Source organism: Equus asinus, chromosome 11 (assembly GCF_041296235.1).
Source record: "Equus asinus isolate D_3611 breed Donkey chromosome 11, EquAss-T2T_v2, whole genome shotgun sequence".
Lineage (NCBI taxonomy): Eukaryota > Metazoa > Chordata > Mammalia > Perissodactyla > Equidae > Equus > Equus asinus.
Window position 1 is genome coordinate 3,749,214 of NC_091800.1, and position 27,619 is coordinate 3,776,832.

Here is a 27,619-nt window from a genome sequence, read left to right on the forward strand (position 1 = left end):
TTATGTTATGTGTATGATACCACAATTAAAAATTTTAACTTTTTTTGAAAAAAAGGATTAAAAAAAGGCCCATGGGGGGAAAAATTGGACAGCAGTGGTCTTCCTCTTCATCCTTCAGTCAGTCCCTGAGGAGAAGGGCTGAAAGAAGGCGTCTTATAAGCAGGAGCAGCAGCTTCACGGTGCGTGGCCTGGGCAGTCGCACAGGGCCCCGTGTCAGAAGGCCCGTGCTAAGTTTAATGCTCTGCTGTCGCTGTCTTAAAATTCTTAATCAATACTGAGCAAGGGCCCCACATTTTCATTTGCACGTAGCCTCAGAAACTACATGGTCAGTCCTGCTTAGAATTCATGACACATTAAATAAACAAGGCAGAGTACATATACAAACACACACAGTTGCCCAAAGAGCATTTCCAAATAAGTCTGTTATTTTCTGCCAGCGAGTCAAATAACTTTTACATCATTTCACATCATGGTTTTTATCTTCAAGCTGTCAATGTCCTTCAGCCAAAGAAGATACCTGCAGTGGAATGTCGGGTTTGTTACTTACTACAGGGAGGGGGAACACACACCAGAGGAACCGCGGGTGCCAGTAAGAGGGCATCGGAGAGAATCTGTTACCATAGGACTTGAGCTTTAGTTGGGTGGTTTGGAGGAGGGTTGAAGTTCCCTAGTTTGGATGCTGTCAGAAAGCAAGGGCAACCTGAAGACTGGGCATCTCAGTAAACACGCATGCACGGAGGGGAGACCAGACTGAACACAAAGCTGGAACGGGCAAGGAAGTCGCAGTCCTTCTCTTCAGCCGGGAGAGGGGTGCTCAGCATTTCTAGGTTGCACAGTGATCCTGTTTTTGTCTACGCTTACAGAAATTTATAACACATGACACGGTCCTGTTTTGTCTCATTTTGTCATGGTCTGAGAGGGATGTTGTCTGAGGTGGGTGTTCCTGAGACTGCTTATGTCCAACTGGAGAGCACTGTGACCAGTGGCAAGCGCCAGGCCAGCTCTAGGTCAGAGCTGCTCTTTGGTTTGGTTTCTGCGTCCTCTCTTTCTTAAAGCCGTGCATTTCGTGTGTTGTTTTAGCTACAAACTGAGGAAGATAAACTATCTTGCTGTTGTTACTGTAAAAAAAAAAGAAAAATACAGAGATATGCTGAAACACAAATAGATTTCTTTATTTCTAATGAAAAGAAGCTTCGTGGCAAAGATAATGAGTCCACAAATGATCAGGCAGATGCAAAGCCTCTCCTGCTTCGGGGACGGCAAGGATAAAGAAGCCATTATAGGTCATCAGCACACGAGACCTGGGCTTACATTTTTTTTTAAGGAGAGGGAGAATCTGGGAGATTTTTGTCATATAGATAATTTGAAAGATCTGTAAATGTATTAGCTTAAAAAAAACCACTATAAAATAGGGCCAGAAAATGGCTACTTTATTTTGGAGGATCATAAGGACAAACACACAGAAGCTCCTCCTCAGCTCTCCCCGCACACAGAACAGCTCCATGCTGGGCCCCAAATGCCCCCGACCCCACAATGCGCAGGCATTACAGAGAGGTCTGCACAGACAGTCCTTGAGCTCAAGCAGAGGTTTATAAAGGTAGTTAACTGACGATGTACAAAACAAAGTCTGCTTCTTCGCCAGTTCCTCAAGGAGTTTATGTTAGTTGTATAGAGTGTCGTATGGTGTCTTAGCAAGAGATGAGAAATTTAAGATTTATAAGTTTAAGAGCTAAAATCAAGAAAGAACTGACTTAAGTTAAGTGCCAGCAAATGGATATTTTATATCCCATCAAGGGAAATACAACAAAAAGGGTCACAAGAAAGGCTACTCTACTAAGATAAAAATGAAAAACAAAAGTTTACTAGTCCTAGAGGTCCTGTGGTCACGCGTCAGTAGGCCAGCCACCTCCCAAACACGGCCTGCGTCCTCATTTGCGTTACCACGGGGAGGACAGCACCACTGATGTGAAGAGCATTTCTTTCTCATTTCACATGTTTTTGATCCATCTTTCAAAAATGTTTGGAGTTACACAACTCTGTAAGTATACTAAAAAGCAGTCAATTGTACCCTTTAACCAAGTCAAAGGGATGGTACACAAATTCTATCACAATAAAGCTGTCACATTTGTTTCTTATTGCTTCTGTGACAAATTACCACAAACTGAGTGACTTAAACCATACAAATTTATTATCTTACATTCTGGAGGTCGCAAATCTCAACTAGACCAACATCAAAGCGTCTGCAGGGCTGCGTTCCTTGTGGAGGCTCCAAAGGCGGATCTGTTCCCTGCCCTTCCCAGCTTCTAGAGGCCACCACCTTCCCCGGCTCCCTGGTCCTCTTCCGTCTTTGGAGCCGGCACTCTCACCACTCTGACCTCTGCTTCTGTCACCGTGTCTCCTTTGATTCTCCTGCCTCTCTCTCTTTCCCTTCAAAGGACCGTTGTCATTATATTGGGCCAATTCGGATCTTCTCCCATTTTTATATCCTTGACTTAATCGCCTCTGTAAAGTCTCTGCCATATAAGGTAACACTTTCACAGGTCCCAGGCATTAGGACACGGACATCTTTGGGGAGCCATTTTTCTGCCTACCACATCTGTTAAAAAAAACTTTTAGAATAAATAGAATATGTAATATATATAGAACTCCTGTAAAATTACTGCTCAAAATTATGCTTACAGAACAGAGAGGACTTGCCTATTAAAGCCACTTCAAATGAAGTGATTAGATTACGACTGGCTCTTTGTGTTCTGCAGATATTATTGTACCATATTTGGAATTCTACTGCCTGTTGAGAAATTTGTTGTCAATCTGTCATTCCTTTGTAGGTAGTCTGTCTTTTCTCTCTCTGGCTGCTTTTAAGACTTTTCTTGTGTTACTTGGTGTTTTATGGCTTCACTATGATGCATTCAGGTGTAGATATCCTTTCTATTTATCCTGCTTGAGACCAGAATGAGGATTCATGTCTTCAATTGATATGAACTTGATCATTATATATTCATGAATTGCTTCTTTCCCTATTCTCTCTAAATCTTTCAGACCTCTAATAAGATGTGTGTTAGGCATTCTCTCTCTAACCTCCATATTTCTTAACTACTTTTTCACATTTTCAATCACTTCATTTTCTGAATTACATGCTAAATCCTATCTTCAAATCTGACCTCCAGTTCACTATGTTCATAATACTTTGTCTCTCCAGTGTTGTGTGATTTTGGGTTGTGAGCAGACGTTCACTGAAGGCTCTCTGTGGGAATTCTTTGAGCCTTGGGTTTAAGGTACATCATTCAGGAGGTGATACGCATTTTGCTTCTGACAGGCACTTGGAGGCACTACTAACCAAGGGACCTATCTGAATCCTTGGCTTGGAGTTTTTAAGACCACACAGGTAGTATGAATTTGGGCTCCAAACCTTAAGAGGGCTGGGTTATGGGTATAAATTCTGAGAAAAGAGCTTTCTCCCCTTTACCCAGAGTCACGGCTGAGACAGAGGAGCCTCCACATATGGGTTAGTTAGTTTGTTCCTAGTTCTCCTTTTCACCAAACATGTAGCCCTTTGAGCAGTGGCCTCCTACAGGGACCTCCGATTTATGCCCATCTTGCGCAGACTAAGCTTGGCTCTCAGAACCACAGCTCCACATCAGCAAGACTGGCAATACCCTTAGGGCACCTGCAGCTTTCACATCTCTCTTGGGATTTATGATCCCAAATTTGTTCTCTGAGAACTTACATTACTTGTTGCTACCTCAGCTATGCATTATAAAGAAACTCTAAACTATATACATTTACTCAATATTGTTAAGTATTTGAAGTGAAAAGGATTTTCAGCATACTTACTTTGCCCTATTGCCAGAAACTATACTATAGACTGTTTCTTTAAAGTCTAACATTTCTAGACACTATATTACTTTATATTTCATGAGAAAAGGGAAATAGTCATCATCTTCATTTAGTAATGATAAGTTATTCAACGTGAATATGAGCTCTACTATACTGATAAATCCATAACGCACAGTCACTAACTGATTACATCCTGGCTCTTATTCTACGTACAGAAAAGAGAAATAGTACTGATTTTCAGGGGTATCACTGCTAAGGCCTACTCTTTGTTTCCCAGTTTTGTCCACGTGGGGAAAAAAAAAGATATATAAATAATATCTGAATCCAATAAACTCAGTCTTAAAAGCAACTAGAAATACTTCAGTGAAATGCATCAAAACACAAAGAATGTTTCTTTTTTATTTATCCCAGCATGTTCATTTTGGTGATACAAATAGAAGAAATTTGGGCCAGAAATTGAGGCCCAACTTGGTTATAAACCCATCCAAGGAAGTAAAGCTGGTGGAATCCAGCACAATGGGGCTGAAGCCAGTCCTCTGACTCTTGCTCTTAAACATGCTTACTAGGAACCACTTCCTCTTCTTTATGCTTCCTGCTAAGCCACAATGCTATCTCATTAAAAGAAAAATTCTGTCGGGGGCTTTGTGTATAGGATTAATTGGCACAATTTACTGGCTTAAAATCTGAAGATTTGAGGACTCTGGGTGAAGATGGAAGCGTAGGCAGACTCTGAACTCATCTCCTCCCATGAACACAACCAAGATACAACAATTTTTGGAACAATCACCCCTGAGAAAGAACTGAAAAGTGGATAAAAAGAACCAGCGCAACAAGGGACAGTCCTGACTGAGATGGAAGAGGCAGAATTCCTTTCTGGAGAGAAAAAAGCCACCTTGGGATGCCACAAAGTGTCACAGCCAGCCAGGAGCAATCCTAAGGTACACAGCCCTCCTGGAGGAGTGGGGGCCTGAGCGAGGCAGTGTTACCACAATGAGCAGCTTCAGGACTCAGCACAACTGAGATGAGTGTCATAATATCCAGCTTGGCTGGATACTAACAACAACGGGGAATACCCCCAGAAGAGCTGTGGGACATAAGCGGAAAAAAGTCAGCTCTTAAAGGACCCAAGCACAAATTCACCCGCTTGGGAAAGCAACCTAGAATTACAAGAAAGGTGCACAGTCTTTTGGTGAAAAGAGACTCACCTGATAGGCTCTGGGGGCATCTCGGTGAGAGGTGAGATCCCTCCAGGTACTGAGACATTGGCGGCAGCCATTATTGTGACCCAGCACAGACTTGCTGACACAGACACTGGCAGAAGCCATTGGAGTTCTTCTACTGGCCTGTTAGCACAGGGTCTGCCCCACCCACCAGAGCACTGATTTAATCCAGCTCAGCCAAGGCAGGTAGCCCACCCTAGGGACTTGTCCCAGTGAACAGCAAGCCCTCAGGCAACTTTTCAACCTGCATAGACTGGGGGTCTGGATCCTCTGCAGGCAGGTGAGTGGTCCCCCTCTGTGGGGCAGGGCATATGTGAGGAGTGGGTGGAGAGTGTGGGGCATTGGTGGAGTGGGTGGGGGCCTCTGTAGTGAGGGGACTGAGTCTGCCCCAGAGGGTCGAAAAGTGTGCATGGGCCAGGACTGTGTTGATAGTGGGTGTGTGTGGACCTGTGGGCCATGAGGCATATCAGTGGCAGAAGACGTGTGCTTCTCAAACAGCCACATAGGGGATTGGCCCTGCCTTCCAAAGCCTGAAATAATTGGGTGCTCCCAAGCCTGGGGCCAGCCCCACTCAGCAGCAATCCTGAGAGGTGACAAGAGCCTTGCAGGCTGGAGGCCTACAGCAAGTGTAAGCCCCTGAAAAAGGCAGCCAGCCACGCCAGGGGCCTACACACTTAACAGAAAAAATGCAACAAGAATGTGCTGTTAGACCTTGCAACCAACTGTGCTGGGGCTCCTCATGCCAGACAAAGTGACTGAAAGGTCCATAGCAGCCACATACAGCTGAACATCACAACCAGCCAGCCAGGGGGACAGTCTAGCCTCCCCGGGCACCTGCAGCAAGAGCAACCCTGCCCAACAGAAGAACACACACAGCCCATACAGGAGACACTCCTGGAACATTTGGAACTAGAGGGAAACACACTACTGGGCCTCAAAAGGTATCTCCTGGGGCCGGCCTGGTGGCACAGCAGTTAAGTGTGCACGTTCCGCTTCAGCGGCCCAGGGTTTGCCAGTTTGGATCCTGGATGTGGATACGGCACTGCTTGGCAAGCCATGCTGTGGTAGGCGTCTCACATATAAAGGAGAGGAAGATGGGCATGGATGTTAGCTCAGGGCCAGTCTTCCTCAGCCAAAAGAGCCTCCTCTTTTGGTGGCAAATGTTGGCTCAGGGTTAATCTTCCTCAAAAAGAAAAAGAAAAGAAAAGGAAATTTAAATTAAAAAAATTAAAGTAAAAATAAAATTGAAAACAGGTATTTCCTACATAAGGCCACTTCTCCAAGATCCGGAGACATAGCCGACTCTCCTAATGCATAAATATAAGCACAAAGAGGCAAAATGAGAAGGCAAAGGAATATGTGCGGAGCAAGGGAACAGGACAAAACCCCAGGAAAAGAACTAAATGAAACAGAAATAAACAATCTACCCGACAAAGAGTTCAAGCAAAAAGTGATAACAATGCTCACTGATCTTGGGAGAAGAATAAATGAACACAGTGAGAATGTCAACAAACACTGGAAAATATTTTTAAAAAATCGGAAGTGAAGAATACAATACTGGAAAGGAAAAACTGACTAGAGAGACTCAACAGCAGAGAAGATGAAACAGAAGAACGGACCAGCGAGCTGGAAGAAAGACTAAAGGAAATCACTCAAGGTGAACAAATAAAAGAAAAAAGAATTAAAAAGAACAAGCACAGTCTAAGGGAACTCTAGGACAACATCAAGTGCACTAACATTCATATTGTAGGTGCCCCAAAAGCAGAAGAGAGAGACATAGGGGCAGAGAACCTATTTGAAGAAGTCAAAGCTGAAAATTTTCCTAACCTAAGGAAAGAAACAGACATCCAAGTAGAGGAAACACAGAGAGCACCAAACAAGATAAAGCCAAAGAGGCCCACACCAAGACACATTATAATTAAAATGTGCAAAATTAAAGATAAAGAGAGAATCCTAAAAGCGACAAGAAAAAGGCAGCAAGGGACATACAAAGGAAACCCAGTAAGGCTACCGGCTGACTTCTCAGCAGAAACCTTACAGGCTAGAAGGGAGTGGCATGATATACTTAAAGAGCTGAAAGGAAAACACCTATAGCCAAGAATACTCTACCTGGCAAGTTATCATTCAGAATGGAAGAAGAGATAAAGAGTTTCCCAGATGAGCAAAAACTAAATGAGCTTATCACCAAGAAACCAGCCTTACAAGAAATGCTAAAGGGATTTGCTTAAGTGGGAAAGAAAAGAGCACAAATAGGAATAAGAAAATTATCAAAACAAACAAGCAATAAAATTACTGCTAAAGACAAAGATACAGGAAAGGTAGCAGATCAACCACCTACGAAGATAAGGTGAAGGTCAAAAGACAAAAGTACTAAAATTACCTATTTCAATGATAAGAGGATAACAGATACACATACACAAAATAAGAGGTTAGATATGATATCAAAACCTTAAAATGTGAGAGGAGAGGAGTAAAAGAGTAGAGCTTTTGGAAAGAAGTCAAACTAAAGAGACCATGAACTCAATATACATTGCTATATATGTACATTATTATAAACGAACCTCATGGTAATCACAAACCAGAAACCTATAAGAAATACACAAATTAAGAGAAAGGAACCCAAACATAATACTAAAGCAAACCATCAAACCACAAGAGAAGAGAGCAAGAGAAGAAGAAAAGAACATGGAGCCGGCCAGTGGTGCAGCAGTTAAGTGCACACGTTCCACTTCGGCGGCCTGAGGTTCGCCGGTTTGGATCCCGGGTGTGGACATGGCACCACTCAGCAAGCCATGCTGTGGTAGGCGTCCCACAAATAAAGTAGAAGAAGATGGGCATGGATGTTAGCTGAGGGCCAGTCATCCTCAGCAAAAAAAAAAAAAGAAGAGGAAGAAGGAGAAGAAAGGAACAGAGAAGAACTACTAAAACACCCAGAAAAAAAGTAACAAAATGGAAATAAGTACATACTTATCAATAGCTATTTTAAATGTCAATGGACTAAATGCTCCAATCAAAAGGCATAGGGTGGCCAACTGGATCAAAAAACAAGCCCCATATATATGCTGCAAAGAAGTGACACACTTCAGACCAAAAGACAGTCACAAACTGAAAGTGAAGGGATGGGAAAAGATATTCCACACAAACAGCAAAGAAAAGAAAGCTGGGGTAGCAATACTTATATCAGATAAAATACACTTTAAAACAACAACGGTAAGAGAGACAAAGAAGGGCACTACCTAATGACAAAGGGAAGAATCCAACAAGAGGATCTAACACTTGTAAATATCTATGCACCCAACATAGGAGCACCTAAATATATAAAGCAATTATTAACAGACATAAAAGGAGAAATAGCAACACAATAATAGTAGGGAACTTTAACACTCCACTTACACCAAGGGATAGATCAACCAAACAGAAGATCAATACAAAAACATTGGTCTTAAACGACACATTAGACCAGATGGCCTCAGTAAATATATATAGAACATTCCATCCAAAAACTGCAGAATATACATTCTTTGCCAATGCACATGGAACATTTTTCCAGTTTGATCACATATTAGGCCACACAACGTCTCAGTCAGACTATTTAAGAATACTGAAATAATACCAAGCATCTTTTCTGACCACAAAGGGATGAAACTTGAAATCAACTACAGGAAGAATATCAGAAAAGCCACAAATATGTGGAGATTAAACAACATACTACTGAACAACTATTGGGTCAATGAAGAAATCAAAGGAGAAATCAAAAACAGCTCGAGACAAATGAAAATGAAAATACGACATGCCAAAATCTACGGGATACAATACAACCGGTTCTAACAGGGAAGTTATAGCAATACAGGCCTACCTCAACAAACAAGAAAAATCCCAAATAAACAATCTAACAGTGGACCTAAAGGAGGTGGAAAAAGAAAAACAATGCAAGCCCAAAATCAGTAGATGGAAGGAAATAATATAAATCTGACCAGAAATAACTGAAATAGAGACTAAAAAGAAAATAGAAAACAATCAATGAAACCAAGAGCTGGTTCTTTGAAAAGATAAAATTGACAAACCTTTAGCTAGACACACCAAGAAAACAAGAGAGAAGGTTCAAATAAATAAAATCAGAAATGAAAGAGGAGGAATTATAACAGACACCTCAGAAACACAGAAGATTATAAGAGAATACTACAAAAAGCTATATACCAACAAACTGAATAATCTAGAAGAAATGGATAAATTCTTAGAATCATACAACCTTCCAAAACTGGATCAAGAAGAAATAGAGAATTTGAATAGACCAATCACCAGTAATGAGATCAAAAACCTCCCAAAAAATAAAAATCCAGGACCAGATGGCTTCCCTGGTGAATTCTACCAAACATTCAAAGAAGACCTAATACTTATCCTTCTCAAATTCTTCGAAAAAAGTAAAGAGGAGGGGAAGCTTCCTAACTCATTCTACGAAGCCAACATTACTGATTTCAAAACCAGACAAGGACAACACAAAAAAAGAAAATTACAGGCCAATATGACTGATGAGCATAGATGCAAAAATCCTCAACAAAATACTAGCAAATCGAATACAAAAATACATTAAAAGGATCACACACCATGATCAAGTGGGATTTATTCCAGGGAGGCAGGGATGGTTAAACATCTGAAAATCAATCAATGTGATACACCACATTAACAAAATGAAGAATAAAAATCACATGATCATCTCAATAGATGCAGAGAAAGCATTTGAGAAGATATAGCATCCATTTATGATAAAAACACTGAAATAAAATGGGTATAGAAGAAAAGTACCTCAACAGAACAAAGGTCATATATGACAAACCCACATCTAATACCATTCTCAATGGAGAAAAGCTGAAAGCTATCCCTCTAAGAACAGGAACAGACAAGGACGCCCACTTTCACCACTCTTATTTAACATAGTATTAGAAGTCCTAGCCAGAGCAACCACACAAGAAAAAGAAATAAAAGGGATCCAAATTAGAAAGCAAGAAATCAAACTGTCACTATTTGCAGATGACATGATTTTACATATAGAAAACCCTAAAGAATCCACTAAAAAACTTTTAGAAATAATAAATGAATATGGCCAAGTTTCAGGATACAAACCAGCATATAAAAATCAGGGGCTGGCCCAGAGGTGCAGCGGTTAAGTTTGCATGCTCCGCTTCTCGGCGGCCCAGGGTTTGCCGGTTCAGATCCTGGGTGCAGACATGACACTGCTGGGCAAAAACCATGCTGTGGTAGGCGTCGCACATAGAAAGTAAAGGAAGATGGGCACGGATGTTAGCTCAGGGCCAGGCTTCCTCAGCAAAAAGAGGAGGGCTGGCAGTAGTTAGCTCAGGGCTAATCTTCCTCAAAAAAAAAAACACATCAGTGGCACTTCTATACACTAACAACCAAGTAGCAGAAAGAGAAATTAAGACTACAATTCCATTTACAATTGCAACAAAAAGAATAAAATATCTAGGAACAAACCTAACCAAACAGGTGAAAGATCTGTACAGTGAAAACTATAAAACATTGTTGAAAGAAACTGAAGAAGGTACAAAGAAATGGAAAGATGTTCCCTGCTCTTGGATTGGAAGAATTAACGGAATTAAAATGTCCATACTTCCTAAAGCAATCTACAGATTCAATGCAATCCCTATCGAAGTTCCAACATTTTTCACAGAAACAGAACAAAGAATCCTAAAATTTATATGAACCGACAAAAGACTGTGACTAGCCAAAGGAATCCTTAGAAAAAAGAACAAAGCTGGAGGTATTACACTCCCTGACTTCAAAAATATACTACAAAGCTATAGTAACTAAAACTGGTACTGGCACAAAAACAGACACACAAATCAACGGAACAGAATTGAGAGCCCAGAAACAAACCCACACATCTATGGACAGCTAATATTCCACAAGGGAGACAAGAACATACAACGGAGAAAGGTAAATCTCTTCAATAAATAGTGTTGGGAAAACTGGACAGCCACGTGCAAAAGAATGAAACTAGGCCACTATCTTACACCATACACAAAAATTAACTCAAAAATGGATTAAAGACTTGAATCTAAGACCTGAAACTATGAAACTTCTAGAAGAAAACATAAGCAGTACGCTCTTCAACATCTGTCTTAGCAGCATATTTTCAAGTACCACCTCTAAGTAGGCAAGGGAAACAATAGAAAAAATAAACAAATGAAACTACATCAAAATACAAAGCCTCTGCACAGCAAAGGAAACCATCAACAAAACGAAAAGACAACCCAACAATTGGAAGAAGATATTTGCAAACCAATATATCTGATAAGGGGTTAATATCCAGAATATACGAAGAACTCATATATCTCAACAACAAAAAAACTAACAACACAACTAAAAAGTGGGCAAAATATTGAACAGACATTTCTCCAAAGAAGATATACAGACGGCCAACAGGCACACGAAAAGATGTTCAACATCACTATCAGAGAAATGCAAGTCAAACTACAATGAGGTATCACCTCACTCCGGTCAGAATGGCTATAATTAACAAGACAGGAAACAAGTGTTGGAGAGGATGTGGAGAGAAGGGAACCCTCATACACTGCTGGTGAGAGTGCAAACTGGTGCAGCCACTATGGAAAACAGTATGGAGATTCCTCAAAAAATTAAGAATAGATTACCATATGATCCAGCTATTCCACTGCTGGGTATTTATCCAAAGAACATGAAAATACAAATGCATAAAGATATATGCACTCCTATGTCATCACAGCATTATTCACAACAACCAAGACTTGGAAGCAACCTAGATGTCCATCAAGGGAAGAATGGATAAAGAAGATGTGGTATTTATACACAATGGAATACTACTCAGCCATAAGAACCAATGAAATCCAGCCATTTGTGACAACATGGATGGATGTTGAGGGCATTATGCCAAGTGAAATAAGTCAGAGGGAGAAAGTCAAATACCATATGATCTCGCTTAAAAGCAGAGATAAAAACAACGACAAATAAACACAGAGGCAGAGATTGGATCAGTGGTTACATGAGGAGAAGGGGGAGGGACAAGGGCAAAAGGAGTGATTAGGCATAGGTGTGTGGTGGTGGATTGTAATTAGTCTTTGGGTGGTGAACATGATGTAATATGCACAGAAATCAAAATATATAACGATGTTCACCTGAAATTTATATGGTATAAATCACTGTTACCACAATAAAAAAAGAATGAAAAATCAAAAAAAAATCTGAAGATTCGAGGTACTCAATACACTGAAGAGAATAGAAAGAGGACCTTCCATCCATTTCCTTGTCACAATTGCTGTGAACACCCCGGTCCCAGCCTGCTGAGCTTGCACTTGGGCTACAGGGCCCCCATTTCCCTCAGGGAGCCCCAGTGTACCTGGCAATCCACTATCTCCTTTCAGGAATTCATTACCAATAGGTGTGCTAGGCTGGGTCCCATGTGAGCCAAATACCGTGGCTTCCATGGACCACACCCTAGATGGGAGGCTGAACCAAAGGCAGATGTGCCCAGGCTGACCTACCGCCTGGCTCCAGAGGTCAAGTGAATGGGAGCCTATGCTAAATGGTACAGGGCCAGTCACTCAGCTCATCCCTCTCAGGCAATTTGAAATGAAGACCCACACAGTGGATCAGTCAAGGCAGGAGGAGCAACAGACGTCTGGCCAGTGGTAGTCACCACAGCGGTGGACTTAGAAAGGCAGGACCTTAGCCCAGGACCTGCTCTGAAACAACCCCCCCGAGAACTGCTGTGCGTTACCAGAGCTGCTGTCCGACTCTCAGAGGCTCCGGTGTCCCCTGAATAATGTCCCGTTTCTGCAACAACAATACAGCTGCAGAGATGGCTTCCTGCATTCCTCGCTCCCTCCCAAGTCTCACAATAACTCCCCATCGACAGGTGTGATCTGAGTACCTGCATCCTTTACACCTGAAATGGCCTCATTTGTCCAGAGATTAGATGGGCCTAGTGGCTGAAGGAAATTACATCTGAACTGCTCGGTTTTGAACTGTACGATCTCTATCAACTAGATCTGCAGCAACTAGATCTGCAGCAATGGCTGATCCAAGGAGTCAATAACATTGGTAAAAGTTAACTACCTCGCCCATAAATATAAGCAGAATAAAAATGTTCATATCTTGAAGAGCTGTTGGTAGGTAACAAAAAATCACTTCAGTTCAATTAAAAGTATTTGCTGTCAAAGAAGAACAAGTAGGAAATTTAATATAGTGCCCGTGGTTCCTTTTCTAGAACTATTTTCTTTTCTTAACTTATTTTGACAAAAAACATAGAAAGAATAATGAACATCCCCATATTTCTACCATCAAGAATTAACCACCACCAATCCTGACATACTTGCTGCTTGTCATTTAAAAAAAAAAAAAATTAAAGTTAACGTTCCTCTAGCCACCAACCTCACACAACCATTTTCTACTGAACTCAGATGGAGTTTTAAATGCTAAAGCCTCGTGACATCACGATTAGCCATTTGTCCTCCAGGAAATCACGTCTGAGTAGCTGACGTGCTCAAAAGCACCTGCTTTCAGCTTCAGCAGCCAAAGCAAATGTCTCAACTTTCTTGCAAACATCCCGAGTCAGATCAGATGAAACACGGGAGCGCAAGCCAGCCCCACGCCCCTCAGCCAAGGCCTGTCCTGGAACCCCCCAGGGCACCGCCACGCAGCAGGGGAGGAGCAGAGCCACAACCACGGCCTCTGGCGGGTGAGACTCAGGATGAAGAACCCACATAAGCGATTCGGCCTCCAGGCCCTTCGCCCCTGGCAGCACGCGGCGCGAGGGCAGAGGCTTGGGACACATCAGCCTGCGGGGCGGCTGCCAGCTCCGGCTCCGCGTGCGGGCAGCCCGGGTGGGGGAAACTACCCGAAAGGTCTGGAGGAGCTCAGACCACGCAGACAGATCCCTCATGTTCTCTTCAACAAATCTACCTGCCACAACCAAACCCAGCCATTTGGCAACGTTTTCATTAAGTATTCTGGAAGAACCTCTGCCTCAGACTTTGCAGAAGATGCACATAACTACCTGGACAAGATATGAGTCTCCAGCAGCTTCTCAGTGGCCTCCCACAAGCCAGAATGTTGCCGCACTAAGAAGGGGCGTCAGAATGCACTCAGCTTACAGCACGTGGGCAGGGCTGCAACACGCCAGTCTACCTCCAGAGGTCACCCCCGCACTACGGCTCCAGATACCTGCCCCCTAAATTCAGAGAAGGTAAATTTTTATTTAAAACTGGAAAAAAGGAAATCTTAACAATTTCAGTGTATGGTAGGATATGGCTGATTTTTTTTCTATTTCTGTTTTTGAAGTTTTATTCAAAAGGAGCACTTATTAATTTAAAAAGATAAAGACAATGGAGAAAGTGGAAACCTGGTGCACTATTGGTGGGATCATAAAATGGTGCAGCTACTGTGGAAAACAATATGGCACTTCCTCAGAAAATTATAAATAGAATCACTATATGATCCAGCAATCCCACTTCTTGGTATATATCCAAAAGAAATGAAAGCAGGGACTCCCAGAGGCATTTGTACCTTCGTGTTCACAGCAGCATTATTCACAATAGCCAAACGTGGAAGCAACTCAAATGTCCATCAACGGATGACTGGATAGACACAATGTGGGATATAGATACAATGGAATAGTATTCAGCCTTAAAAAGGAAGGAAATCCTGTCACACACTACAACATGGATGAGTGCTAAGAACACTATGCTAAGTGAAAAAGCCAGTCACAAAAGACAAATCTATATGATTTCACTTATATGAGGTACCAGGAGTAGACAAACTCACAGACACAGAAAGCAGAACGGTGGGTGCAGGGGCTGGGGGGAGGGGAGAACGGGGAGCTGTTCAACGGGCACGGGGTTTTAGTTTGGGAAGATGAAAAAGTTCTGGAGATGGATGGTGGTGACGGTTGCGCAACAGTGTGAATATACTTAACACTATTGAACTGTGCAGTTAAAAATGCTAAACAAGGTAAATTTTATGTTATGTGCTTTTCACCATAATAACAGATTAAAAAAGACAAGCTATGTTCTTTTTTAAAGGAATGGTTGCCTTAAGTGCCATTTAAATTTTATTTAAACTTGACTCATCTAGAAGGTAAAAGAGGGTAGAAGTCAAGCAAGAACAAAACTCCGTATGAACTGGAGTTCAGGAATAAACTGATTTAGGGCCCTGCTTGTAGATTTTGCAGAACGAGTGAGAAAATCATTTTAGCTACTATCATTCCAATTGATTCATGTAATGATCTAAGCCTTGGACTTCCAATTCCACATAGTGGATAAAACATATTTATCTCTGCTCCCTCCAGAAACCTCAACAAAACCAGACTAAAGGAATCTTCTTAACTAGACTTATTGTGGTGATAATTTCACAATATATACAAATATTGAATCATTATATTGTACACCTGAAACTAATATAATGTTATATGTCAATTATACTGCAATAAAAAAAATTTTTAAGTTAAAATATATGCCCACATTGGGGCCAGCCCAGTGGCACAGCAGTTAAGTTCGCACGTTCTGCTTCTGCGGCCCGGGGTTCACGGGTTTGGATCCCGGGCATGGACATGGCACCTCTTGGCACGCCATACTGTGGTAGGTGTCCCACAAATAAAGTAGAGGAAGATGGGCATGGATGTTAGCTCAGGGCCAGTCTTCCTCAGCAAAAAGAGGAGGACTGGCAGTAGTTAGCTCAGGGCTAATCTTCCTCAAAAAAAAATATATAAATGTGTGTGTTTGTGAGTGTGTTAAAAAAAAAAATATATATATATATATGCCCACAAAGTGAGAGATATCAGAAGATACAATGGACAAAAGATCTAATTTTGGGGAAGATGGAAAATAATGGAAAAGTGGTGAGGTAAATGACTCTGGAGTGGAAAAACCTGAGATTTAAGTATGGGGAAAGGAAAATGCCAATGAGAAGCAAGTCAAAGTGTCTCCCAAAAGCCCTGGCAAAGGTCAGACTCTGCAGACAACAGATAGGACAGCCGGCCTGAGCGAGGAGTAGGAGCTGAGAGTACTGACAGTCAGTACAACCTGGCAGCTAAGATGCCCCACCCTCCACCGCGTGATCTGTGAGCACAGAGATAAGCCAGATTGAAGGACCCGCTGAACCCAGGACCCACTGGGAAACTTTTGGCAACAGGACTTCAGGTCACTTCTGAATTTTTCAGTCCAGTTGTCTTTAGTCAACCTGCTGCCCTGCACCCTGCTTCTGGGGGAGCTTCAATTAAACTAATCAGGACAGGTTCCTGCCAGGAATAGGGGATGTCTCTCCATTTATTTGTCTTCTCTTTTTTTTTGAGGAAGATTAGCCTTGAGCTAACATCTGCTGCCAATCCTCCTCTTTTTGCTGAGGAAGACTGGCCCTGAGCTAACATCTGTGCCCATCTTCCTCTCCTTTATATGTGGGATGCCTGCCACAGCATGGCTTGCCAATCAGTGCCATGTCCGCACCCGGGATCCAAACCAGCAAACCCTGGGCAGCCGAAGCGGAACGTGCACACTTAACTGCTGCAGCACCAGGCCCGCCCCTATAGTCTTTCAATAAAAGTGAAAAACTTTCTCCGTGAATGTCTTACACTTGCCTTATATTTACACCTACATTGCATACATTTTTTCGTAATTGTAGCAAATTTTTTATTGTGTTTTCTAACTGTGGGTTGTCACAGTATAGAAATACAATTTCTTCCACATGACATGTACTTTTTTCCCACATGACATGTATTTTCCCCAGCTCTGGAATTTTACCAACAGTCTATGTTCAAATTTCCCCCTTTCAAATTTCCCCTGGTAGTAAAGCATTCACTATCAGCTTAGCTACTACTCAACTTCTCCTAAAATCAAATGGCATGTTAATTATTACTCATACATTACTGATCTATTTCTGGGTGGTGGGGGCAAATAGTAAGGATTTTAGGTTTCACAGGTCATATGGTCTCTGTGGCAACTGCTTGCTGTAGAGGGAAAGCAGCCATAGACAATATGCAAACAAATAGCGTGGCTGTGTGCCAATAAAACTTTATTTATGGTATGTTCCTTTAACACCGGGATTCAGGCTGACAGCTCTGCATCACTTCCTCCAGGAGTGGAATTCCCATGGACAGCTGTCAAAGACAAAACCAGAAAGCCCCAGAACCTAGAATTGGTAGAGGAGAGCACTCTAACCACAGGCAGCCAAGGACCAAGGCCCAGTGTATCAGTTATCTACCATCTATTGTCTCAATCCTAGGGGTTAGTAATTTTGGCTAGGCTCAGCTGGGCTCACTCATGTGGCTGCAGTCCGATGGCTTCACTCATCTGTCTAGGAGCTAGTGCTAGTGTTGGCTAGTGCTCCTGACAGTTGGGCCACATGCCTCTAGCTCGCTAAAGCGAGGGCAAGTTCTCCATGCACAGGGACTTTCCAAGCCTCTGCTTGCGGCACGTTTGCTAATGTCCCACTGACCCGTGCAAGTCCGTGGCCAAGCCCAGAGTCAGGGGATGGGAGCAGCAAAGTCACATTGCAAAGGGTTGTGCAGACAGGGATGGGAGCAATTTGTGGCTATTTTGTGACCTATTATACTCCGTTATTCTAGCCAAAGGTATGTAGGAAAACTAAAAATCAGTTTCAAACCAGAACAGACCAATACAAAGATCAAAACTGAGTTCAAGATGTTTAAGCAAGTGCAGAGATGTCAGCAGCAAGTTAAAAACAAGTCCAGAGACCCAGGTATTAGAAATGCCTGAGTTCAGGGACCCGAAGTTCAGTTACTTAGGGAACGGAGTATAGGGCAGCTACCTAGTTTCAGAGATTGCTTCTGGTGGTTTATTAAATCCATATCTATTTAGAAAGCAGATTCATTTTTAGGTGGATTTGAGTACCACATATGACCATTTTCAGATGGCAGAGAGATCTGAGACTGAGAAGAGTAGGTTTACCCAAAGACAGTGATTTCACACTGGGACTCCAGCTGGACAAGACAGCTTGTTCACTGCCCAGAGTAGGGGTGGTCCCTGAGATGTCAATATGGCCCACGCCAGGGAGTCGTGGTCCTGTGAGGGCTAGAACAGCCCTCTCACTAGGTGGAAATGAGATTGGATCCAAATCACAACCAGTAAAACAGTTCTGATCTATAGGTCCATATTACAGCTTTGTTTACCTGATTTTTATTTTTCTTCTTAAAAATACCTTCATCCTCTCAAATTCTTACTTGAGACCTAATGGAGAACAGAAACCAGGCAGTGAAGCACCTGGTAATAAGATTTTCCAAGGTCAAGCTCTCTTTCTGAGGTTTAAAGATGTTAAGTTTTAAATTACTCATTTTGCCACCCGGATAGAAAAAGATTAGTCTTGGATGACAGTTTTTTTATTTTTTTTTTTAATTCACTAAGATCTCTTGGCATGGTATGAGTTGTGATAATAATTTCTTTAATCTTCTGTTTTAATATTTTAAAATGTCAACCTCACCCAGTTGAAGTTCATTTTTACAAGTTCAGAATCAAGATGAACCATTTCTACCCATTTAGGAAGATTAGAGTTTAATATTTCTAACATACATAGAGTTTTCATGCAGAAGTAATAAATTTCAACATTTTATTTTCTACTGTAGAATGTTCAGAAGAAACCAAATACGGTAAGTGAGCCAAACTGCAAGGGTGGTACAGGTGGCAGGACACCATCTATGAAAAACACGGCCAGAAGAACTACCTTTTGAGATTCTAGAAAAACTTCCCATGACTCACTTAAAATAATTATTGAGCAAGTGCTTATTATGTTCCAGGCTCTGGGGACAAGAAACATGCATGCTACTTATTTCTGTGCCTATGATGGCTAGCACAGAGATCACATAACATTTGAATAATGAGGGGCATTGAGAGTATAACGCACAGCCTCTGTCCTCACGAAGCTCACAACCTAGTGTGATTAAAAAAAAAAGACCACAAAACAGAGTCTCGGGGCCAGCCCCGTGGCCGAGTGGTTAAGTTTGTGTGCTCCACTTTGACGGCCCGGGGTCTCGCCGGTTCAGATCCTGGGCATGGACATAGCACGGCTCATCAAGCCATGCTGAGACAGCGTCCCACACAGCAGAGCCAGAAGGACCTGCAACTGGAATATACAACTACGTATTGGTGGGCTTTGGGGAGAAGAAGAAGAAGAAAAAAAAAATGATTGGCAACAGATGTTAGATCAGATGCCATTGTTAAAAAAATAAATAAATTTTTTAAAATCCACAGTGTCATAAAAGGATGCCCACTGGGCACAAACTATTTTGACCCAACAGTCAACTCACCCCAATCAGAAAGACACATTGTCTATACTTCTTGGCAAAAGGATAAAGTTGGCTCTCTGTCCACCTCATGCCTAACTCGGGGTCAGGGACATTTTAATCTTGGGATCCTGACCATCTAGGGACTACAGTTGACATGAGCGAACAGACACTGTTAACCTTCAGGTTGACACGGTTTCCTTACTGAAAGAAGCTGTAATAATTCTTTCCTGGCTAAAAACATTTTGAAACTCAGAACTCATCTCACTAACCAAACTATTTACAAAAATAAGGTTTCCTCTGAATCCTGCTTAACTTGGCCTCTCTGTACAGGACGGCACATTTGAAAATCTTGTGATTCAAGAAATGGAAACAGGTGGCTTCACTTAAGTCACAGATGAAAAATTCAGTGCTCCCCAGGAGGGCAACATGACACGACTCAACCTGATTTTCCCAAAGCTATTTGCTAGCAACAACCCGCAAAGAAAGAGGTAGTCAGTCACAAGGCACCCTAAGATCCCTACTTCCTGCCAAAGAAGCACAACCAGTTCTGCACGTTTAAGTTAACTCAGTTTCAAGGGATGTGTGTTATAAAAATAAAGGCACTGCTACTGAGGAAGGGTTTGTGTGGACTCTTTTAAGTTTTAGATACATAAGAATTCAGTACATTTGTCTTTTCTATAATAAGCCTTCTAATAGTAACAAATTATTGTGTTTTGGGTTCAAAACTCTTACAGACTGATATCTAAAAGTTTAATCTAACTGGGCACCAATAATATTAAGAAATAGTAGCTTTTAATTAAGCAAAGTAGTAGGATAAAAGGAACACCTTTAATTTGGCCTAAAAGAAGAAGGAGGAAAAAAAACGCTCTCACAATTTCCCCATGTACTCCCTTATGCCAGAAAGGACTTTAAAAGTGACCAAAACCTTTAATGATACACCTAAAAAAATAAGGCCTAAAATACAAATACCCCAAGAAAAAGAATAAAGAACTTTTCAGTTAGGAATCTTAGAGTTTTTTCCTGGTTCAACTGAGTTGGAACTGGCTTTATAAAATAAAAGATGGAATGATGATAGAATTGAAAAGTGGAGAGTAGAGGTTGGTAAACCACAGCCCACTGGGTAAATCTGCTCCACCACCTGTTTTTATATGGCCTGTGAGATAAAAACGGTTTTTACATTTTTATATGGTTGAAAAAAAATCAAAAGGCTAATAACACTTTGTGATGTGCAAAAGCTGTATGAATTCCCAAGTTCAGTGCTAATCCATTAAGTTTTATTAGCTCACAGCCATGCTTATTTGTTTACATATTGTCTACAGCTGCTTTCACTCCATAAGGAGTAGTTGCTATGGAGACCATATGACCTGAGCAGCCTAAAGCCTTTACTATCTGTCCTTTACAGAAAAAATCTGCCAACCCCTAGGCTGCAGCCCAAGGCATGCTGGCTTGAAGCACAACCTAAACAGAGGGTCAAGGGTCTCCTCTTCTCCAGGCCATGCTCTCCTCCAATAGTGGCTAGTTACTGAGCTAATCTCTCTCAGCTCCAAAGCCACCGACCACCAACACTATCTCTGGGAACAGTCAGTATCCCACCTGTATGAGGGCCAGCATTATGATTGAGGGCCAGCATTATGATTGAGGGCCAGCATTATTGAGGGCCAACATTATTATTGAGGGCCAGCATTATTATTGAGGGCCAGCATTATTATTGAGGGCCAGCATTATTGAGGGCCAGCATTATTACTGAGGGCCAGCATTGAGGGCCAGCATTATTGCTGAGGGCCAGCATTATCATTGAGGGCCATTGTTACTATTGAAGGGAAGCAGATTTTGCTTTCCCAAAATATGTGTCTTTGGCATAAGGATTACTTTGTTTTTTTAAAGATTTTATTCTTTTTCCTTTTTCTCCCCAACACCCCCCAGTACATAGTTGTATATTCTTCATTGTGGGTCCTTCTAGTTGTGGCATGTGGGACGCTACCTCAGCATGGCCTGATGAGCAGTGCCATGTCCGCACCCAGGACTCGAACCAATGAAACACTGGGCCGCCTGCAGCGGAGCGCACGAACTTAACCACTCGGCCACGGGGCCAGCCCCATAAGGATTACTTTGAATTAAAGGCAATCAAAACCCAGCAGAGTCAGGAAAAGCTCTCTACCTCCCCATCAGCTGCCTGAACGTACACTGGAAGGGGGCTGCACCAGGAGGAGAGCAACCACCAGAGACACCTTTTTACCTAAGAAACTGATCTGCCTAACAGGGCAGCCTCTGTTTTCCACACATCTCCTCTGCCTTCCTGTGAATGGCCTCCTCCCCTTTGTACTCCCAGCCCCCAGGCCCTCTCCTTAGCTCAGGATGGTACAGAAGCCTCAGTTACCTGGCTGCCCTTTAGGGCTCGTATTTTTATGGGGCTCCTACATATATGAAATTTGTCTGTCTTTCTCCTATTACTGTCTTATATCAGTTTAATTAATAGGCCAGCCAAAGAACCTAGAAGGGAAATTTTTTCTGTCCCTTCATTATCGACCACCATTTCCAAAATGGGACTTGTTATGCCCTTACAAACCACCTAATGTGGAAATAAAAGATAAACTAACAAAGTATATGTAATTGTACTTATTTAGGAATATCATAAATTCCTTAAAGTTCTTTACAGTGGTAGGTATTCCTTTGAATGGTTTTTCACTATCAGTAAATTTCTTCCTATTGCTCCCTACATCACCTCCATTAAATCAAATATTAAGTACTTTGTGCTATCATTTTCCACATTTCCATACCTTTTAAAAACACTCTGACTCAATCTGAGGAAATTCTTTTACCTCTCAGTTCCTTCTTTATCGTTAGTCAATGTTCTCTCAAGAGGTGTACTTTCTTCTGCATTACAATGAAAGAACATGTGGCTTGTGTGTGTGTGTGTGGAAGATTGGCCCTGAGCTAACATCTGTTGGCAATCTTCCTCTTTTTGCTTGAGGAAGCTTGTCACTGAGCTAATATCTGTGCCCATCTTCTATTTTGTGTGTGGGATGCTGCCACAGCATGGCTTGATGAGCGGTGTGTAGGTCCAAGCCCAGGATGCAAACCTGCGAACCCCAAGCTGCTGAAGTGTAGCTCAAACACAACCAGGCCGTCTCCTGAACATATGGCTTTTGAGCTGTTTTTATTGAGACTTAAAATTTATTTAAAGACTTTTGAAGACTTCCACTTCCAACACCATGGTAGATCAGAGTCTCTGAAGGGCCTCTGTTTACAAAATCATGGGATACTGCATAAGAATAATTTTTATGCATCAGGGAGTCACAACAAGTACAGCAAGTAAGGAAATTTTTCAAGGCTCCCCTTTTAATCAAAAATAGAAGAACTCAAAAAAAGATAAACATGGCAAATAAGCATACAGAAAGATGCTCTACATCATATGTCATCAAGGAAATGCAAATTAAAACAATGAGATACCACTCTACACCTATAAGAATGGCCAAAAATCAGAAGATTGACAATACCAAATGCTAGTGAGGATGCTGAGCAACAGGAAGCCTCATTCACTGCGGGTGGTGAAACCGGCAAACAGCCATTGATGATTAAGTAGCTAGGTACTAAAGTCTTTTACCTTTTTACAATTACTCATTATAGCTTTCAGCTGTTTAACCCACCCATTGTTAACTGTGCTGCTGAGGCAATATGCTATCTGACTCCCACTAGGCTCCTATAGATAAGATCTCCCTGGAAGCTGGGTCACCTGGTAATGGGTGTGAGCTGTTTTTCAGGAATTAGAACTCCTAGTCCACTTCAGGGCGGTTGAGACCACCAACTCATCAACTGGGTCCACAGAGATGTCCGACAGGCGACCTTATGACGTCAAGAGGCTAAAAACTCCACCCCTCAGATCGTGCTAATGCCGCCATTTTGTGAACATGGGTCCTATGAAGAGGCATGAAGTCTGACTACGCTTGCGAAGATCATCAATTACCTCACCTCTCCTCACCTCCAATCACCTTGCTCCATGTTTCAGACCACCTTGCCCCCATCGCATAAATATCCCTGAGTCTCTATTTTCGGGGAAGCAAATTTGAGGCTCATGCTCTCGCTTCCTCACGTGGCTGCCTTGTGATTAAACCCTCCCTCTGCTGCAATCTCGTTGTCTCGGTGGTTTGGCTTACTGGGCGACGGGCAAAAACGAACCTGGTTAGGTAACACTGGGGATGCAAAATGGTACAGCCACTTTGGAACACAGTTTGGCAGTTTCTTACAAAACTAAACACACTATTACCATATCATCCAGGATTCAAGCTCCTTGGTATTTGGCCAAAAGAACTGAAACTTATGTTCACACAAAAACCTGCACACGGATCTTTACAGAAGTTTTATTCATAACTGCCAAAACTTGGAAGCACTCAAGATATCCTTCTGTAGGTGAATGAATAAACAAACTGTGGTACGTCCAGACAATGGAATACTATTCAGTTTTAAAAAGAAATGCACTATCAACTTACAAAAAGATATGAAGGAATCTTAAAGGCATATCACTAAGCAAAAGAAGCCAATCTGAAAAGTCCACACACTGTATGACAACTGTATCACATTGTGGAAAAGGCAGGACTATGGAGACAGTGAAAAGATCAGTGTTGCCAGGCACTAGAGGTCAGTGAGGGAGGAACAAGCAGAGAACAGGGGATTTTTAGGGCAGTGAAACTACTCTGATATCATTATGATGGATACACGTCATTATACATTTGTCCAAACCCACAGAATGTACAATACAGAGACAACCATAATGTAAACTATGGACTCCGGGTGATAACGATGTGTCAGTGTAGGTTCATTAACTTTAACAAATGTGTCCCTCTGGTGGGGGGTGCTGAGAATGGGGACGGGGGTAAATGAGAAATTTCTATACCTCTCCTCAATTTTGCTGTGAGCCTCAAACTGCTCTAAAAAATAAAATCTATTTAAAAAAAGAAAACCTAGGAATTAAAAAAGAAGGAGCTGTTTCTTTAACAAAACTTTATCAAGTAAAAAAAAAGAACTGAAACCAGCAAAAGCCAGAGTTTCCTGCCTTTATCCCCTAAGGATAAATGCCATGAGCAACTCTGTGCCTGCAGACTCTCTGGACCAGGTGTGAAGGAGACTGCTGATGTGAAGTCAGATATCTAGTTAACCCCCAGACCTAGGAAGAAAATTAACTGGGTGGTAAAGAAAACCTACAGTGGAGAAAACCATATCCAATTTAGGCCCCAGATTAGGATCAACCAAATACAAGCTCACAAACATCACCAAACACACAAGGTAACAATCCACTGCAAAATTTATTTTTCTTTTTAGCACCTATCACCATTCCGGTACTATGATTTATAATGAGATATGTATTTGGTCTTCTTTGTCCACATTCCTGGCACAGAGCTAAAACCCTTGGAATGTCCAGTGAGAAGAATAAAGGTGTCTTTTGTTATGTTAATTAGGTGACTTTGGGAAAGCACCCAAGGATGGGGGCTGGTTGCCAGGGGAGCCAACCAGGTGATCAGAGGCTTAGGACCCCACCCCCACCCCCACCCCAGGAAAGAGGAGAAGACCTGGAGATTGAGCTCCATCACCAATGGACAATGATTTAATCAATCATGCCTGTGTAATGACGCCTCCATAAAAACCCAAAGCACAGGGTTCAGAGCGTGTCCAGGCTGGTGAGTAGGTGGAGGTTTGTGGAGGGTGGAGGTTTGTGGAGGGTGGGGCCGAGACAGCAGGGAAGCTCCCAGCCTCCCCAGCACACTTTGCCCTGTATATCTCTTCGTTTGGCTGTTGATTTACATCCTTTGTAATAAACTGGTGATCTAGTGGGTAAGCTGGCTACCTGGGTCCTATGAGCCCTTCTAGCAAATTAATGGAACTGAAGGAGGGGGTTGTGGGATCCTATGATTTACAGCCAGTGGGTCAGAAGTACAGGTAATAACCTGGACTTGCAAGCAGTATCTGAAGAGGAGGGCAGTCTTGTGGAACCGAGCCCTTAACCTGGGGAATCTGATGGTATCTCCAGGTAGAGAGTGTCAGAATTGAGTTGAATTGTAGGACACTGACAAGAGATCTTCACATATTGAGGTATATGTAGTAACTACACAGGTTCAAAACTGATTCAGCTTGAACTAAAGAAGCCTGACTTAAGGCCTATCAAACACACATTGCACATCTGCTTTAAGCATTAAATAATGCACTCTGTTAAGAATGTAGGGGCCACCCTGTGGCCTAGTGGTTAAGTTCAGATGCTCAGCTTTGGTGGCCCAAGGTTTCACTGGTTCGGATTCTGGGCGCGGACCTAGCACTGCTCATCAGGCCATGCTGAGGTGGCGTCCCACATAGCAGAACTAGAGGAACCTGCAACTAGAATATACAACTATGTACTTGGGGCTTCAGGGAGAAGAAGAAAAAAACAAAAAACAGAAGACTGCCAACAGGTTTTAGCTCAGGTGCCAATCTCTAAAAAAAAAAAAGATAAGAATGCATACCTCCCCTCCTACGCCCTATTGATAAGGGGGGAATTGGTCCCTTTCCATCGTTATCGTTATCAAGGTCACCACCACCTGCTAATTTGCAACTAAATACCTCTTTGAACCTTTGATAAATATGTTTCCTGGTCGTGTTTAATGTATGTTCTTTGTTCTAAAAAGCTGTTTTTTTCTAAAAAAGTTTAAGACTGTACTGAAAACCGTGTTACTCCGGAATGCTTTCTTCCAACCTGGCAAAGGCCTCCCAGGGTTATAATTTTGGCTCAAGTAAAACTCACCTTATTTTTCACGTATAGAAGGGTTATTGGTTATTTTGCGTTGATGACACCCACCTGTGTCGGAGAACTGGCGGTGTGAGGGAAAAACCCACACATCAGAACTGGAATCAGAATCTCTTCTATTTAACATAGTGATTGAGAAACTTTTTCTGTAAAGGGCCACATAGTAATATTTTAGGCTTTGTGGCCACGTAAATTCTCTGTTACAGTCTTCTTTTTTTTAATTATATAATCCTTAAAAATGTAAAAACCAATCTTAGCTCATCGGATAAAAAAAGCAGGCTGCAGACGGGACTGGGCCAGCTGGTGGTGGTTTGCAGCTCCCACCGGGACAGACCGTATATTTCAGCAATTCACTTTGGATTATCTACGTCCCTACTCTTCCCTCTCCCTGTAGAACGTGAGTTCCTCGAGGTCAGAGACCTTAGTCTTGTGTGTTCCCTACTTAATCCCCCGTGCTGAAGTGTGCCCAGCACATACAAGGTGCTCAATCAGTAGTAATTAATGAATGAAAGTAGAATAAGTCAATCAGGAAAAAAAATTGTTTTATTTAAAGCCCCTCAACGACTCCTATAGTGGAGGCCATTGTTGCTCCACCCAGCTCTCTCTGAATCCCTTTTACCAGCACTGGGTGCCCACTCCACTTTTTGAATTCTTTGTCGCTAAAGGTTCACACCTACCCTCTTCCTCAGAGTACTGCCCTACCCAGACCACAGACCTGGAAGTGCCTGGAGTTCACCTCCAACCAGGAAGGCCCCCAGTCAGTGACTGAGGCAGGAATGTGAAAGCTCAGCTCTCTTGCCTTAAAAGGAGACAAACTCTGCAGACTATTTTATGATCCACAACTCCATGGACTCTTGTTGAACTGGGCACTTTTCCTGAAATCACGCCCTTACTTGGCTGCTTCATCTTCCTATCCTGTCACCTCACTCCCTCCACTGCTTTGTTCCGGGAGTACTTCCTTAATAAATCATTGGCCCAGAATCACCTTCTTAGTGCAGTCGGCAGCATGTCAGTCTCATAAATCACTGGCCAAGAAATCCTCACCTCAGGATCTGATTCGGAGGAACCTCAAGTATTGGAATTATCAGATATACAATATAGGGCCAGCCTGGTGGCACAGCGGTTAAGTTTGCACGTTCCACTTCGGTGGCCCGGGTTGCCAGTTCAGATCCCAGGCATGGACCTATGCACCACTTGTCAAGCCATGCTGTGGCAGGCGTCCCACATATAAAATAGAAGAAGATGGCAACAGATGTTAGCTCAGGGCCAGTCTTCCTCAGCAAAAAAGAGGAGGGTTGGCAGTGGATGTTAGCTCAGGGTTAATATTCCTCAAGAAAAAAAGACACAGCCAAAAAAAAGATATGCAATATAAAATATTATGTATTAAATGCTCAAAGATTTGAAAAATGGAACCATAAAGAATGAGTAAACAATGAGAAACTCTTAGAAATGAACAGATCTATTTGGAAAAGAAGCAAATAGAACTTTTAAAATGAACATTTAATTATT

General features: G+C 42.2%; 1 protein-coding gene across 2 annotated transcripts in view; it reads right to left on the minus strand.

The window, feature by feature from the left end:
* CRYL1 (crystallin lambda 1) overlaps nucleotides 1-27,619 on the minus strand; it is a 141,995-nt gene that overhangs the window by 74,822 nt on the left and 39,554 nt on the right. The window lies entirely within an intron of this gene.